Genomic DNA, 14,997 nt, shown 5'->3' with positions numbered 1-14,997 from the left:
GCATGATAGGCCTGCCAGCATGGTTGTGGTGATAAATCCACTGGCTTGGTATGGATGTTGTTATGTGGGCTTCTCGCCATATTTGTTAACAAGTTGTGATTGTTGATTTCTTTACCTAGTTACTCGATATCTCATTTATCTCATGAAAAGGCAAGGATTATGAAACAATGACTTGAGTTGTGTTCGACATTCATGATATGCATCTATTGGAGCTCAGTAATGGCAGTCAGTAATGTTGCAATCACATCCTTTTGAGATGATACCTCTTGTGACTATTGGGCATCTCCATCACGGAGAGCAAGCTCATTTCCGTTATCGGGGGTACTAGTCATCTTCTCTTTGCCTTTGTCTGCGAGGGATGCTTACGCGGCTTTAGATCTTGTGAAGTATGCCAGCTTTCAGTGCTACGCTAATCGGCTGTTACACTTTGGAAAATTTTCCGTTGATGCACAGCGAATAGACTAAAGAAGATCACGAGTGTACGGTATTTCAATGAGTAAGGAATGACATTTGATGACCCTAATTAAGATTTTAAAGACGCTCGAGGTAGGGGAAGGAAGTTTGCCAAGAGAAGGCAAGGCATACGATATGTATCGGAAGGGATTTCCGAGTAACAAGTTAGCGATGACTTAAGGATGTTTTGGAGAAGAGTTATAACGCCCCTTAGATTGTTAATGAGGTGATAAACAAGTGTTAAGAAGGTTCCATAAGGATTGGAGATCAAATGAGTCGACGAGAACGAACTTCGGAAAACTGGGCATTATACGGCCAAACATACTGGCTGTATAAAACATATGGGCCGTATGTTCCACCGTATAATCAGCCCAGATTAGCACCCCTCTCTGGACCAAATCTACGGCCAGACATACGGTCAGTATAATTTATACGGACCGTATGTTGGTCCGTAGAAACTGGTCGGGACAGATTTTGTGTATTAATAAGGGATCAAGTCTCATTTTATTTCATTTCCCTTTCACACCCCTTCTCTCTAAAACATCTCTCTACACTTCTCCCACAAGAATTCAAGAGATATTAGTGATCAACAACATCAAACTAACTGAATCAAGTGTAAGAAACCCATTAAAGTTCTCCAAGGCAAGGAATCCAAGTGAAGGTGAAACTAGGGTTTTGCTCAAGTGAGGAGTTTCCACCCAAGGTTCATCCCTACACCATCTAAGGTAAGATTTATGGTATTTCCATGTTATTTAAGGTATTTGGAAGTTGAAACACTTGGATTGTAGAAGGATATAGAAAAATGGGTCATGAATGTGGGAATAGTATCATTGTGAGTAATAGCTTGAATTGAGTCACGATTCTTGATGTGTTGTGATATGGTTATGTTATAAATGATGTTAAGAACATGGGATAGGCATTGTATATGAATGAACGTAATCGTGTGTTATGACCATGGATATGGATGATTAGAAGTGAATTGAGAAATATGGATAATGTGGATGAATAAAGACTATTGTTATGATATTGTGAATGTATTATTGACGTTTGTGACTTGATATATGATATGGAGGAAGTCGTATAAATAAAGGAGATGTTGTCCAATTTTCTCTAGTTTTAGCCTGTAAGTTGTGAACTAGTTTTAACCCATTAAAAATAGGGCATGACATTTATCATCTAGTGCGGGTTCAAGATGTAGAAGCTGAATCGCCAACTCTTTAGTCAGTCCCCGTAGTAAATGAATTTCCGGATGTGTTCCCAGAAGAGCTTCCAGGCCTCCCTCCCGAGCGGGAGATTGATTTTGCTATTGATGTGTTGCCAGACACTAAGCCTATATCTATTCCTCCTTATAGAATGGCTCCCGCAGAATTGAAAGAGTTGAAGGAGAAATTGAAAGACTTGCTTGAGAAAGGCTTTATTAGGCCTAGTTCATCCCCGTGGGGAGCACCCGTATTGCTTGTCCGAAAGAAAGATGGCTCCTTGAGAATGTGCATTGACTATCGGCAATTGAATAAGGTGACGATTAAGAATAAATATCCTCTTCCGAGGATTGATGACTTATTTGACTAATTACAAGGTGCCAAATGGTTTTCAAAGATAGATTTGAGGTCCGGGTATCATCAAGTGAGAGTTAGGGAGAAAGATATCCCTAAGACAGCCTTCAGAACAAGATATGGCCATTTTGAGTTCCGGGTGATGTCATTTGGACTAACTAATACACCGGCAGTATTTATGGATTTGATGAACAATGTGTTCAGGCCCTTCCTAGATCTATTTGTGATTGTATTCATCAACGACATATTGGTGTATTCTAGATTCGAGGCAGAACATGCGGATCATTTGCATACTGTCCTTAGAGTGCTTCGAACTCGAGAGCTATTTGCCAAATTTTCTAAGTATGAGTTTCGGTTGAACTCAGTGACATTATAGGGGCACATTGTTGCAGCCGATGGTGTTCAGGTAGATGGCCAAAAGATTGAGGCCGTGAAGACTTGACCAAGGCCCACAACTCCTACGGAGGTTCGTAGCTTTCTGGGCTTAGAAGGTTACTACAGGAAATTTGTTGAAGGTTTTTCTTCTATTTCTGCACCACTCACAAAGCTGACCCAGAAATCAGCAAAGTTTCAATGGACAGATGCTTGTGAACGTAGTTTCCAATAGTTAAAAGACAGATTGACTTCTGCCCCCGTCCTGACACTTCCAGAGGGATTGGAAGGCTATGTTGTTTATTGCGATACTTCAGGCATTGGGCTAGGCTGTGTGTTGATGCAACATGGTAAGGTGATTGCGTATGCTTCAAGGCAATTACAGAAACATGAGAAAAATTATCCAACCCATGATCTAGAATTGGCTGCAGTGAATCATGCATTAAAGATGTGGAGACATTATTTATATGGTGTCCATGTGGATATTTATACAGATCATAAGAGCCTTCAGTATATCCTCAAGCAAAAAGAGTTGAATTTGCGGCAATGACGATAGTTGGAATTGCTAAAAGATTATGATATTGATATCCTATATCACCCTGGAAAGGCAAATGTTGTGGTTGATGCTCTTAGCTGCAGATCCGTGGGAAGTTTGTGTGATGTACGACCAGAGAAAAGAGAAATGACTCGTAAGCTCCAGCAGTTAGCTAGCCTAGGAGTTCGAGTAGTGGACTCAGGTAGCAGGGGAACTACCATTCAGAATTCAGCAGTCTCGTCGCCAGTAGTAGAAATGAAAGAGCGACAATACGAAGATCCCACGCTAATGAATTACAGAGATACACTCCCTCAGAAGGAGTCATCATCATTTGAGGTTGCAGGAGACGGAGTTCTCCGATGCCGAGGCAGATTATGTGTTCCTGATGTGGCAGGTTTACGCCACCAAATATTGAGAGAAGCTCATAGTTCCCGTTATTCTGTCCACCCCGGAGCAACGAAAATGTACCATGATCTTAATCTATATATTAGTGGAATGGGATGAAGAAATATATAGCGAACTTCGTAGCTCAATGTCCCAACTGTCAACAAGTGAAAATCGAGCACCAAAAGCCGGGCGGATTGTTGCAAGCTATAGAAATTCCAACTTGGAAGTGGGAAGTGATTAACATGGATTTCATTACAGGCTTACCCCGTTCTCGACGTAGATATGATTCTATATGGGTGATTGTGGATAGACTCACGAAGTCAGCTCATTTCTTACCAGTCAGAACGACATATGTGGCAGAAGATTATGCAAAGCTTTATGTTAAAGAGATAGTGCGACTCCATGGTGTCCCAGCATCTATTATCTCAGATAGAGGAACTCAGTTTACAGCTAATTTTTGGAAGTCCTTCTAAAAGGGTTAGGGACTCAAGTGAGCCTTAGCACGGCATTTCACCCCCAGACTGACGGACAAGCTGAATGTACCATTCAGACTCTTTAGGATATGTTACGGGCATGTATGATAGATTTTGGAGGTAATTGGGATGATCACTTAACCCTCGTTGAATTTGCTTATAACAATAGTTATCATTCTAGCATCCAAATGGCACCGTATGAGGCTTTATATGGGCGAAAGTGTAGATCCCCAATTGGGTGGTTCGAGGTAGGAGAGACTAAATTGATAGGGCCAGACTTGGTCCAGCAAGCCATAGAGAAAGTTAAGCTCATACAAGATCGGTTATTAGCAGCCCAAAGTCGTCAAAAGTCCTATGCGGATAATCATCGAAGGGACTTAGAGTTCAAAGTGAAGGATTTGGTATTCTTAAGAGTGTCACCAATGAAGGGTGTAATGAGATTTGGCAAAAAGGGGAAGCTTAGTCCCCGGTACATTGGGCCTTATGAGATTGTGCGCAAGGTAGGCAAAGTGGCCTATGAATTAGATCTACCTCATGATTTAGAGTCAGTTCACCCAGTTTTCCATGTCTCGATGCTTCGTAAATGTGTCGGAGATCCTACTAGGATCGTGCCAGTAAATGATGTTCAAGTGACAGAAAAGTTAACTTATGAAGAGGTACCCATTGCCATACTAGATAGGCAAGTACAGAGGCTTAGAAACAAAGAAGTGACCTCAGTTAAGGTTTTATGGAGAAACAATAAACGAGAAGAAATAACATGGGAAGCGGAAGAAAATATGAAATCCAAGTATCCGCACTTATTTCAGCCCCTAGAAGAAATCCAAGATGAGACATCAAGATCATAAGGTATGTATGTTTTCTTTTTATGCATTTGGGTCGTGTGTGGCCAAATTCTATTGCTATTATGTTGTGGCCCTGTGAGGCATTGTTATTATGGGCTGTTGTGATAAAATGGTAGTGCCATATTACAGGGGAAACTTTGGCGAAATTTTTATAGAATCCCCGAGGACTTAACATTCGAGGACGAATGTTCTTAAGGGGGGAAGAATGTTACACTTCGGAAAATTTTCCGTTGATGCACAGCGAATAGACTAAAGAAGGGCACGAGTATATGATTTTTCAATGAGTAAGGAATGACATTTGATTACCCTAATTAAGATTTCAAAGACGTTCGAGGTAGGGGAAGGAAATTTGCCAAGAGAAGGCAAGGCATACGATATGTATCGGAAGGGATTTCCGAGTAACAAGTTAGCGATGACTTAAGGATGTTTTGGAGAAGAGTTATAACGTCCCTTAGATTGTTAATGAGGTGATAAAAAAGTGTTAAGAAGGTTCCATAAGGATTGGAGATCAAACGAGTCGACGAGAACGAACTTCGGAAAACTGGGCATTATACGGCCAAACATACTGGCCGTATAAAACATATGGGCCGTATGTTCCACCATATAATCAGCCCAGATTAGCACCCCTCTCTGGACCAAATCTACGGCCAGACATACGGTCAGTATAATTTATACGGACCGTATGTTGGTCCGTAGAAACTGGTCAGGACAGATTTTGTGTATTAATAAGGGATCAAGTCTCATTTTATTTCATTTCCCTTTCACACCCTTTCTCTCTAAAACATCTCTCTACACTTCTCCCACAAGAATTCAAGAGATATTAGTGATCAACAACATCAAACTAACTGAATCAAGTGTAAGAAACCCATTAAAGTTCTCCAAGGCAAGGAATTCAAGTGAAGGTGAAACTAGGGTTTTGCTCAAGTGAGGCGTTTCCACCAAAGGTTCATCCCTACACCATCTAAGGTAAGATTTATGGTATTTCCATGTTATTTAAGGTATTTGGAAGTTGAAACACTTGGATTGTAGAAGGATATAGAAAAATGGGTCATGAATGTGGGAATAGTATCATTGTGAGTAATAGCTTGAATTGAGTCACGATTATTGATGTGTTGTGATATGGTTATGTTATAAATGATGTTAAGAACATGGGATAGGCATTGTATATGAATGAACGTAATCGTGTGTTATGACCATGGATATGGATGATTGGAAGTGAATTGAGAAATATGGATAATGTGGATGAATAAAGACTATTGTTATGATATTGTGAATGTATTATTGACGTTTGGGAGTTGATATATGATATGGAGGAAGTCGTATAAATAAAGGAGATGCTGTCCAATTTTCTCTAGTTTTAGTCGTGTATGCTAGCTGTCGATTTTCTAATGATAGTATAACTCTAATGAAGGTAGAAACGTGAGCATTGAAGGAGAACGTGCAAGTGATAGAATAGTTGAACGGAAAGGTATGTAAGGCTAACCCTTCTTTCATAAGGCATGGTTCTTTGGCCAAGTATCTAATCTTCTATGAGCCTACGTTGTCCTCCAAATTATGCTATCTTCAAAAGCTACTAAGCTTATGATTCTCGATATGTTACGATTGTACTAGATTCCTCATATGACGAGTAATCCTATAAAGATAGATGTAATGAGCGACGATAATAGTGATAACGATAATGATGACGATGATAATAGTAATGATGCTACAGATGCTTATGATCTTTTATGTATATGTGTCTATGTATGACTATTATGGAACCCCGAGCTTATATGGCCAGGTAGAATATATATTTATGTAACGCGCGCGCACCTCTGCAGTTGGGTACGGATAACCCTAAAGCCTTGGTAGGGCCCGGTATGTGTAACACTGAGCCTTGGTTGGCCAGGTATGTATGATAACCGAGCCTAGCCATGGCCGGGTACGTGAAACACCGAACCTTCGGGGTCGGGTATGCTATGTATATGATGTGGATATGTATATGATATAGATATGAGTATGAATACGAATATGATATGAATATGAATAAGAATATGTGTATGAATACGACTATGGATATGAAATGTAAATGAGTTCGGATAGGAATACGGATGTATGTACACAATCTCGCATTAGAAATGGAAAGTCCCTATGAAAAGCAAGTAAGTGCTTATGACGATGATACTACTATCTCTCATCCTATGCTATTTCTATGTTGTCTATTATGCTTTCATAATGATATTGATCATGCTTTACATGCTCAGTACATTCTTCGTATTGACGTCCTTTTGTTTGTGGACGCTGCGTCATGCCCGCAGGTGGCCAGGGAGACAGGCTTGATCCATAACTATACTTCTCAGGGACTACATAGCGGAGCTCCATTTCATTTGGAGCTATAGCTTTTGGTATTGATTCTTTTGTGTACATATTTATGGGCATAGCGGGGTCCCGTCCCGCCTATATGATATGACATACTCTCCTTAGAGGCTCGTAGACATGTGTATATAGTTAGATGTGTTTGGCCTTGTCGGCCTATATTTTGGATAACATTTTGCTAGCCTCGTCGGCTTATGTACATTGCTATGGGCACTGTTATTAATGGTGATATATATATATATATATATATATATATATATATATATATATATATATATATATATATATATATATATGTGTGTGTGTGTGTGTGTGTGTGTGTGTGTGTGTATGGTTGCCCAATGGAAATAGTATGATTGATGGAAAGAAAGTATGATTCAGCTATGTGGCTCACCTAGATGTAAATGTAATGTATGATAAGGGGTGCCAGGGTGGGAAAGCACCGGGTGCCCGTCGCGGCCCTCTGGTTGGGTCGTGACAAAAGTGGTATCAGAGCAGTTCTGTCCTAGGGTGTGTCTACGAGCCGTGTCCAGTAGAGTCTTGGTTATGGGTGTGTTGCGCGCCACACTTATAAACAAGAGGCTGCGGGCATTTTAGGAATGAATGACCTACTTTCTTCATAAGATCGTGCGATAGAGCTATGGCATAAGAACTTATTTTCCTTAACCATGTCATGTGTTATGTATTTCAGAGATGCTTGTAAAGAGAAAGGCTACAGCAGCCCAAAAGGGCAAGACAGTGGCAGAAAAGCGGGCTGAAAGAGCACCGCTAATAGTTGTAGAGGAAAGTGAGTCCCAGAATGCGGTTCAATCTCAGTCCTCCCAGTTAGTGCCTATTTCTGAGGAGCGTGAGGGAGCCTCAGCCCTAACTCCAGCACCTCCGGCTCCTCCACCGGATGCTTCAGGCCAAGATGTAAAAGAGGCCATTCATTTATTTACTCAATTGGTTGCTGCCCAAACTTAGCGGCAAAGTACAGGGCAAGGTGATAGGGCCGTTAGTGCAAGGGCCCGTGATTTCATTAGTTTGAACCCTCCGAAATTCTTTGGATCAAAGCCGGATGAGGACCCTCAGAATTTTATTGATGGGATGTTGAGGACACCTCGGTTGATACATGATTCGGACATCGAATCGATGGAGTTAGTGTCCTATAAATTAAGGGATGTTGTGGTTCATTGGTACATGGTTTGGATGGTTTCATGGGGAGCCAATGCGCCTCCCCCGGTATGGCAAGAATTTGTTGATGCTTTCCTCCGACATTATTTACCTCCAGAGGTTCGGCGAGCTAGAGCCGATAAGTTCTTGAATTTGAGGCAAGGAAGCATGAGTGCTTTAGAGTATAGTCTCCGCTTCAATTCTTTGGCTAGGTATGCTTCGGCCATGGTAGCGGATATAGGTAACCGAGTGCACCGATTTGTGAAAGGCCTAGGGCCACATTTGATGGATAGGTGCTTGACTGCGTCCCTTCAGGACAATATGGATATTTCACGTAGTCAAGCCCATGCTTAAAACTTAGAAGAAAGCCTACAATAGCAAAGAAGTGAGCGTGAGCATTATAGGGGACATAGCAAGAGGGCTAGATCTTCGGGTCCGATGAGTGAGTATAGAGGCGGGAATAGACAACCGTTTTCGAGGCATTCAGGCCATTCTATGACTAGTGCGCCTCCATGGTTTTCAGGCCAGAGATTTGATAGATCTACTCATTCCGGGCTGAGTCAGAGTTTTTTCCGGTTCGCAGTTCAGAGGAGATTCGGGTCAGGCGAGGCCACCCGTACCACGATGTTCCCAGTGTGGGAAGTTACATTGGGGTCAGTGCCGATTGGGTTCAGAGGTTTGTTATTCATGTGGTCGGCCAGGCCATATTATGCGTGATTTCCCCTCGGTTGGTGGCAGAGGTAGGACCCAACTTTCAGGGTCGGTAGTCGGATCTTCATCATCTATACGCCCTATGGGGCCAGGTTCACATGCGCCAGTCGGCCATGGTAGAGGTAGAGGGAGAGTCCCCAGTTCTAGCGGTCCTCAGCACCGTATTTATGCTTTGGCTGGATGCCAAGATCTTGAGTCTTCTCCTGATGTGGTCACGGGTATATTATCGGTATTTTCTCATGATGTATATGCTTTGATAGACCCGGGCTCCACATTGTCATATGTTACTCCGTATATTGCGGGACAGTTTAGAGTCAAACCGGAGTCAATCAAACCTTTTGAGGTGTCTACACCCGTTGGTGAATCAGTAATAGCTAGCCGAGTATATAGAAACTATATAGTTATGATTTGTGACCGTCGTACTATGATTGACTTGCATGAGTTAAAAATGGTGGATTTTGATGTTATTATAGGCATGGATTGGTTGGCTTCTTGCTATGACAATGTTGATTGTAGAATGAAAATGGTTCGCTTCCAATTTCAGGGAGAACCAGCTAGAGAATGAAAAGGGAATACTGCGTCACCAAAAGGTAGGTTTATTTCCTACCTAAAGGCAAGGAGAATGATCACAAAAGGGTGCATTTATTGTTGACACCCAATTTTGGCCCTCCTTTTTCGTTTAATTAATTTCACTATGCTTCTCAGTCCTGAAATTTCGCCAGAATGAGCTTGGAATATTTTCATTAATTATTACGCTATTTTTCGAGATATATTTCTCTAAAGTTAAGAATATTTTTATTTGTTTCTTAAAAATTACCAAACGATCATATTTGTAATTAAAAAAAAAAGATTAAAAAAAAAATTACTAAACATCTTTCTTTACAATTAAACTACTCAAACATAGCGTTGGTGATTCTATATGACATTTTTCCTTTAATCCTATTTATTACTATATTAACCATCTCTTACTCTATTTTAAAACTAATTACGTATATTAAATTACTTGTATTGCAATTTATATAGGTATACATCTTGTGGGAAATATTTAGGACAAGGAAGCATATTTTAATTAATTGATTAGAGTAAAAAGGGGGTTAGAAATTAATTTATCTACCTAAAATATTGCGCCAAATCCTATTCCCATTCTACAAAATCTAAGCCCAAAAACGTTCAGCCCAAATCCCCTTCCAACCGACCCAGCCCAAGACCCGAACTGACCCGGCCCAAGCCCCTAAACTAAATTCCCCAAGTCCCAAAATCAGTAAACAAAAATCCCTAACCAAACGACCCTTTCTCCTTCACCTACCACCCCTAAACCGAACAGCCACCCCAACGTCACCACCACCCCACTCCCCGTCACTTCCGTCACGTCACCTCACCACCAACACGCCCCTATCCCACGAAATCCGCTGCCTTCTCTTTTCTCACACTCCATCTCTGAAGCCTGCAAATTCAGCGAATTTTATGGTGAGTTCCATCCCTATTTTCATCATCTTATCTCTTGAAAACATCTTCCCAAATTTCCCCCCTTTTCCTTATTTTTGAACTTCGAATTCAAGTTTTAGGAACCCCTCAGTATTTTTCTATGAATACAGACCCTTGTGGGCTGTTTTGGATAAGTTTTTTTTTAGGCTGAAAACTCCCCTTTGAACAAAGCTTTCATTGAGAGAACATCTCTTTCAAAGCTTTCATACTCAGAAAAATCTTCTTTTAACCTTAAGTTTCTTTTTGGCGTCAAAATCTCTTTTCAAGTTCTCGGCTGAAACAACAAGCTTTCGAGTGGATTCGGAGACTCGAAGACGACAATAGCCTCAGTTCGCTGTCACGGAGAAGGTAATCACATTCGTCCTATCTTCGTCTTTAATTTTGTAAAACTAGAAATGTAGTCGTTCAAGTATTTCTTGTCGTATATTTGGTTTAGTTGGCTGGAATGTGTGTTCTCCTCGTTTGTTGTAAATTAGTGTGAAACGAATAATTTCATCGAATATGTGCTTAACCCCGTCGCTGCTCGGCAAAAAGAGAATTCTCAAAATCCCTCTCTTTTAATTTTTTTCGCTTTTAGTTCTGTCATGGTATAGCATTATGCGGTTTGTGTTTTAGACAAGTTTAGGTCTAATCATGTGTAACAACCTTAAATCTTGAGATTTTACTAGTTTAAGCTTCGAAAAAATAAAACTAGCAATGCTCTAGTGTTAGCTTAATACTGCCTCGAATAGTTGCTGATACTGACTAGTCTCAATTTGTTTTACATGATCAGTTTAGTTTAAAGCTAATGGGAAATCTGGTTTAAATTAGCATAAGATAAAATCGATGTGCTGTTTGGAGCTATTAACATACGTCAGTTTCAGTTCTTGGGCTGGTTTATATTGTCTTAAGGAGATTAGATGTTGTTTTAGATTTAAACAATCTAAAGATGTCTTTTGAAACATACTTGAGCACCTGGCAGCCTTGATATATAGACATTTAATTCAAATTTGATCAGAAAATTTCTCTTATTGATCCCTGCTTCATGGATTGGGATATCTGTTGATTTGAAACTGTATTATGTTGACTCTGTCATGTATTTGAAACTGTTTGTGTTGGCCAAACAACCTGTAGTGAGAGTCATTCACCATTTTTTTTTTTCTCTTTGCTTAATTGTTTATGAGTTGTTGAAAGGAAATGGGGGGAATTTACACGCTGGTTTGAATAAAAATGGGAATAGATCACTGTTCATATGATTATTTAGGAGGCCTCAGTTCTCAGCATTTGACTGAGCTTAAGTTAATAGCCTTGAAGATTTAAATGATAGGCTTATGGTTGTGCATGTATGAACTTGGTTCTGGTTGGGTATAGCTGTTCTCAGTGCTTGCTAGTTTCAGTATTCTTGCCATTGTGGATAGTTGAGTTAGTCTAATGTGGGGTTGAAGTAAGTTTCTTAGATTTATTCTAGTAGAAACTTTGGGTAGTAGCCTATAGAAATGGATCTTATGGGCTGTTTCATTACTGTCTATGATAGCTTCCCTTATGTGTATCCGGATTCAAGTTGCAATACAAGTTAAGCTTATCAAGTCTGTGTCAATATGATATAGGTCTAGTCTGTGGACTTATTTTAGTTTAAGATACTTTCGGGGTCTGATTGCTTAACACATGCCCTTTTAGCATTGTATGGTGGCTGCCTGAAATAAATAGGGATAAGGTTATATTTTAGCTCAAACCATAAGTTCTGTGTTGATCTATTGTGTGCAAGGTGTTGCTCTTTCCTGAATTGAGTTAAGTTATCTCAACTAGAATACATATTAGTTATTGAATTATGTGTCAAGAGGTTAGGAAACAAATTAAGAACCCATTCTGCTATAGTTTGGCCCTCTTCTTAAAAATGATAAACATACATAATATAGGAAGTGATGGATTTGCCAACCTAATCTTCCTGTGAGCATATAGGACATGCATGTTTGAATTTCTGTGGTCATTTATCTCTTCTTTTTCTTCTGACCCAACCCTGAAGATCACGCTGTGATAATTTCTTTCCTTTCCTTAAAAGTGATTGTCAAATTATTTGTTGTCTATACGAGCTGTCTTTCCTTAGAAGTGATTGTCAAACTGTTTGATAGCAAAAATGTAAAGTTGTTTTCAATGGCTAAATTGGATTCTGCTTAACCATTTCAGTTTAGTTACTATTTTTTTCGCAAAGGCACTTCCTCTTTTTTATAAAGCCTGCTTATGTCCTAAAAGAATAACTTTCAAACCTATGTGTTGTGTGCATCTTGGCTGAGTATCATCTTCAAGAATTTCCTGATACTTTCTTCTCTTCCCTGCATTGTTCTATTTTTCTAACCAGTATGAGATTAAGAAACTGTCTGCTAAAGCCTGAGTCTGTGTGCTCTAAAGTTAGCATTAGATTTGGCATCATATTTATATGTTTGAAGTTTAAGCTTTCAGTTGTTTATCCTAGTACTATAGCATCAAATATTTTTTTTTAAAAGGGGTTGGTTCCTTTACATGACTAGTCGGTCTGTTTTTCAGTTTAAGCTAGTCTCTGGTTGCTTCCTTCAGTTACTGTGCTGTTAACTAAATATATATCGTTGTGTATTATTTGCTAGAAAATGGGGAGGTCTGTTCCTTTAAGTTCTGTTATCTTTTAGGTGTTTAAGATTTTCACTTGAGAGAACTAAGTGCTAGCTACTGAACCTATTGCTAGTTGATTTAGCTGCATAAATACTCGAACAGTTATTCCTTTCCCTTACTAAAGTATTCTGTCTAAATGGTTAAGTGCCCAGTTTAATTGTTACTGCTACTCTTTTTTTTTTCTTTCAAATAAGCCATATTTAGGAGGTTAAAGTTTAGAGAAAGAATTACTCTGAGTCTAAGATTAATCTGAATTTTGGGGGAATGGGTTTGAGTTGGGTAAAGTTGATTAATCCTTTGCTTAAGAGCTCGCATCATTGAGCAAATCTGAATTGAAATGTTGTTGCTTACCTTGAGCTGCTACTTGATGAAAATGGCTATATCTTGATTTGTTACTGGTTTTAAGGGCATCTCTGTGCCCTTTGTGATGCATTGGTTGGGAACTTGTTGCACTTTAGCTGAGACACTTCGCTGATTCATTGATGTTACTACTGCATTGTGGCCAAACTGTTGCTGCACCATGTGACAGATTGCTGCTACATTTAGATGAGGTATTCTGATAAGAATAGCTGCTGCTATACTGCAAACAGCTACTGCGTTTTGTGTGGTAATCCAATGCCTATGTTGAGAAAAAATGTGGTTATACTTGGCTGCTATGGAGATGTTACACTCGATAAAATAGTTGATGTTTGGCTGCTACTTGTAGCTGTGTTAATTGCTGCATTTGGGATATATTGATGCAAATCTGAGCTAATTCGCTACTGTGTTTCGAGAATCAATATGCTACATTTTAGGCAGCATTGAAACTAAAATGGCTGCCGAGTCTTTGGGCCATTTTGCTGTTGTGTTTTCTTGAATAAGTGTTGTTGCTTCTATTCCCTTGATGAAACATAGCTGATGCTATTCTTGATGAAAATGATTTTTTTGGTGATATTTTTGAGCTGCTGTTTTTTTCCAGCAGAAATAGATGATACATTTGAAAAAACCACTGATTTGAATAAATACTACACTTTGGCTGCTGTATTAGTTGGTTATTGTTGTGATTTTGAGCCAAGTTTTGGGCAGCTTTGAGGCTCATTAGCTGTCGCTGTTTGGGCTGGCTGATTTCTTTATTCCAAGACCATTGCTGGTGCATTTTTTTGGGTCAGTTTAGAGGCCATTGCTACTGCTTTGATTCAGCCCACGGTTGCTGCATCTTTGGCTTCGGCATTTGTTGTCTTGAAACTGTTTTAGAGCAGCTTGCTAGCATTTTTGGTATCTTGCTGAAAAAAATTGAACAAACTGTTTTAGAGCAGCTTGCTAGTACTGTTGTCTTGATTCTTTTATCTAGCTCTCATTAATTAAAGTTATATAGATTTTTTTTTTTTTTTTTTCTCTTGTTGAGAATTGTTTCTAATCCTTATCTTTTTTTTCTTTTTCATGAGGAACCTTGGGAGCATTTGGAGTTATGGCAACTCTGGATTCTGCCCAGATCAGAGAAAAACCAGTAGCTGCATTTGCGTGCCTGTGTCTCACAGCCTTCGTTCGTGTCAAGCGTCCCCGTCCTTCCTCTTCAAATTTCGTATCTTTACGTTAACAAACATATATATATATATATATATATATATATATATATATATATATATATATATATATATATATATGCTGTTTATATTATTGACTAACATTTTTGGATGGTATTTGTAGCATATTTATTTCTTATTTGTGTACGAGCTTGCAAAAAATAAAATAAAAATGGTTAAGTATAATAGTAAGTTTAGCTGCTTACCCCCATCCCTTTTGGTATAATTTCCGATTTAGGTGTCTTCGGGATAACGCTTAGGAACGTTCTTCCGTTCCTTTTAGTTGACCCTTCCTAAGTTGCAATCAGTTAGTTTACAGCGGAATAGACATACTTTGTTTTATCGTATAAACACGGTCAACCAAATCTTTTCTTTTTTAAAGATCGCGGAGGAAATAAGTGTTCTAAATATAGATTTTTCGCAAAAATGCTAAGATGTGAACTTTTGAAAAATTGAAAAACGCATGGATAAAAATGTAGATTTTTATGGGAAAAA

The 14,997-nt window shown here is 39.3% G+C and overlaps 1 long non-coding RNA gene across 1 annotated transcript; it reads left to right on the top strand.

Annotated features, from left to right (window-relative positions):
* Positions 1-10,110: 10,110 nt before the first annotated feature.
* On the top strand, positions 10,111-13,123 carry LOC132603522 (uncharacterized). The gene is made up of 2 exons (XR_009568376.1): positions 10,111-10,300; positions 10,586-13,123. It is a non-coding gene; the product is annotated as an uncharacterized LOC132603522 (long non-coding RNA).
* The last annotated feature ends 1,874 nt before the right edge of the window (positions 13,124-14,997 follow it).

Source organism: Lycium barbarum, chromosome 7 (genome assembly GCF_019175385.1).
Source record: "Lycium barbarum isolate Lr01 chromosome 7, ASM1917538v2, whole genome shotgun sequence".
NCBI lineage: Eukaryota > Viridiplantae > Streptophyta > Magnoliopsida > Solanales > Solanaceae > Lycium > Lycium barbarum.
Note: the sequence above shows the minus strand (reverse complement) of the source record. Positions and strands in the feature narration are given on the sequence as shown.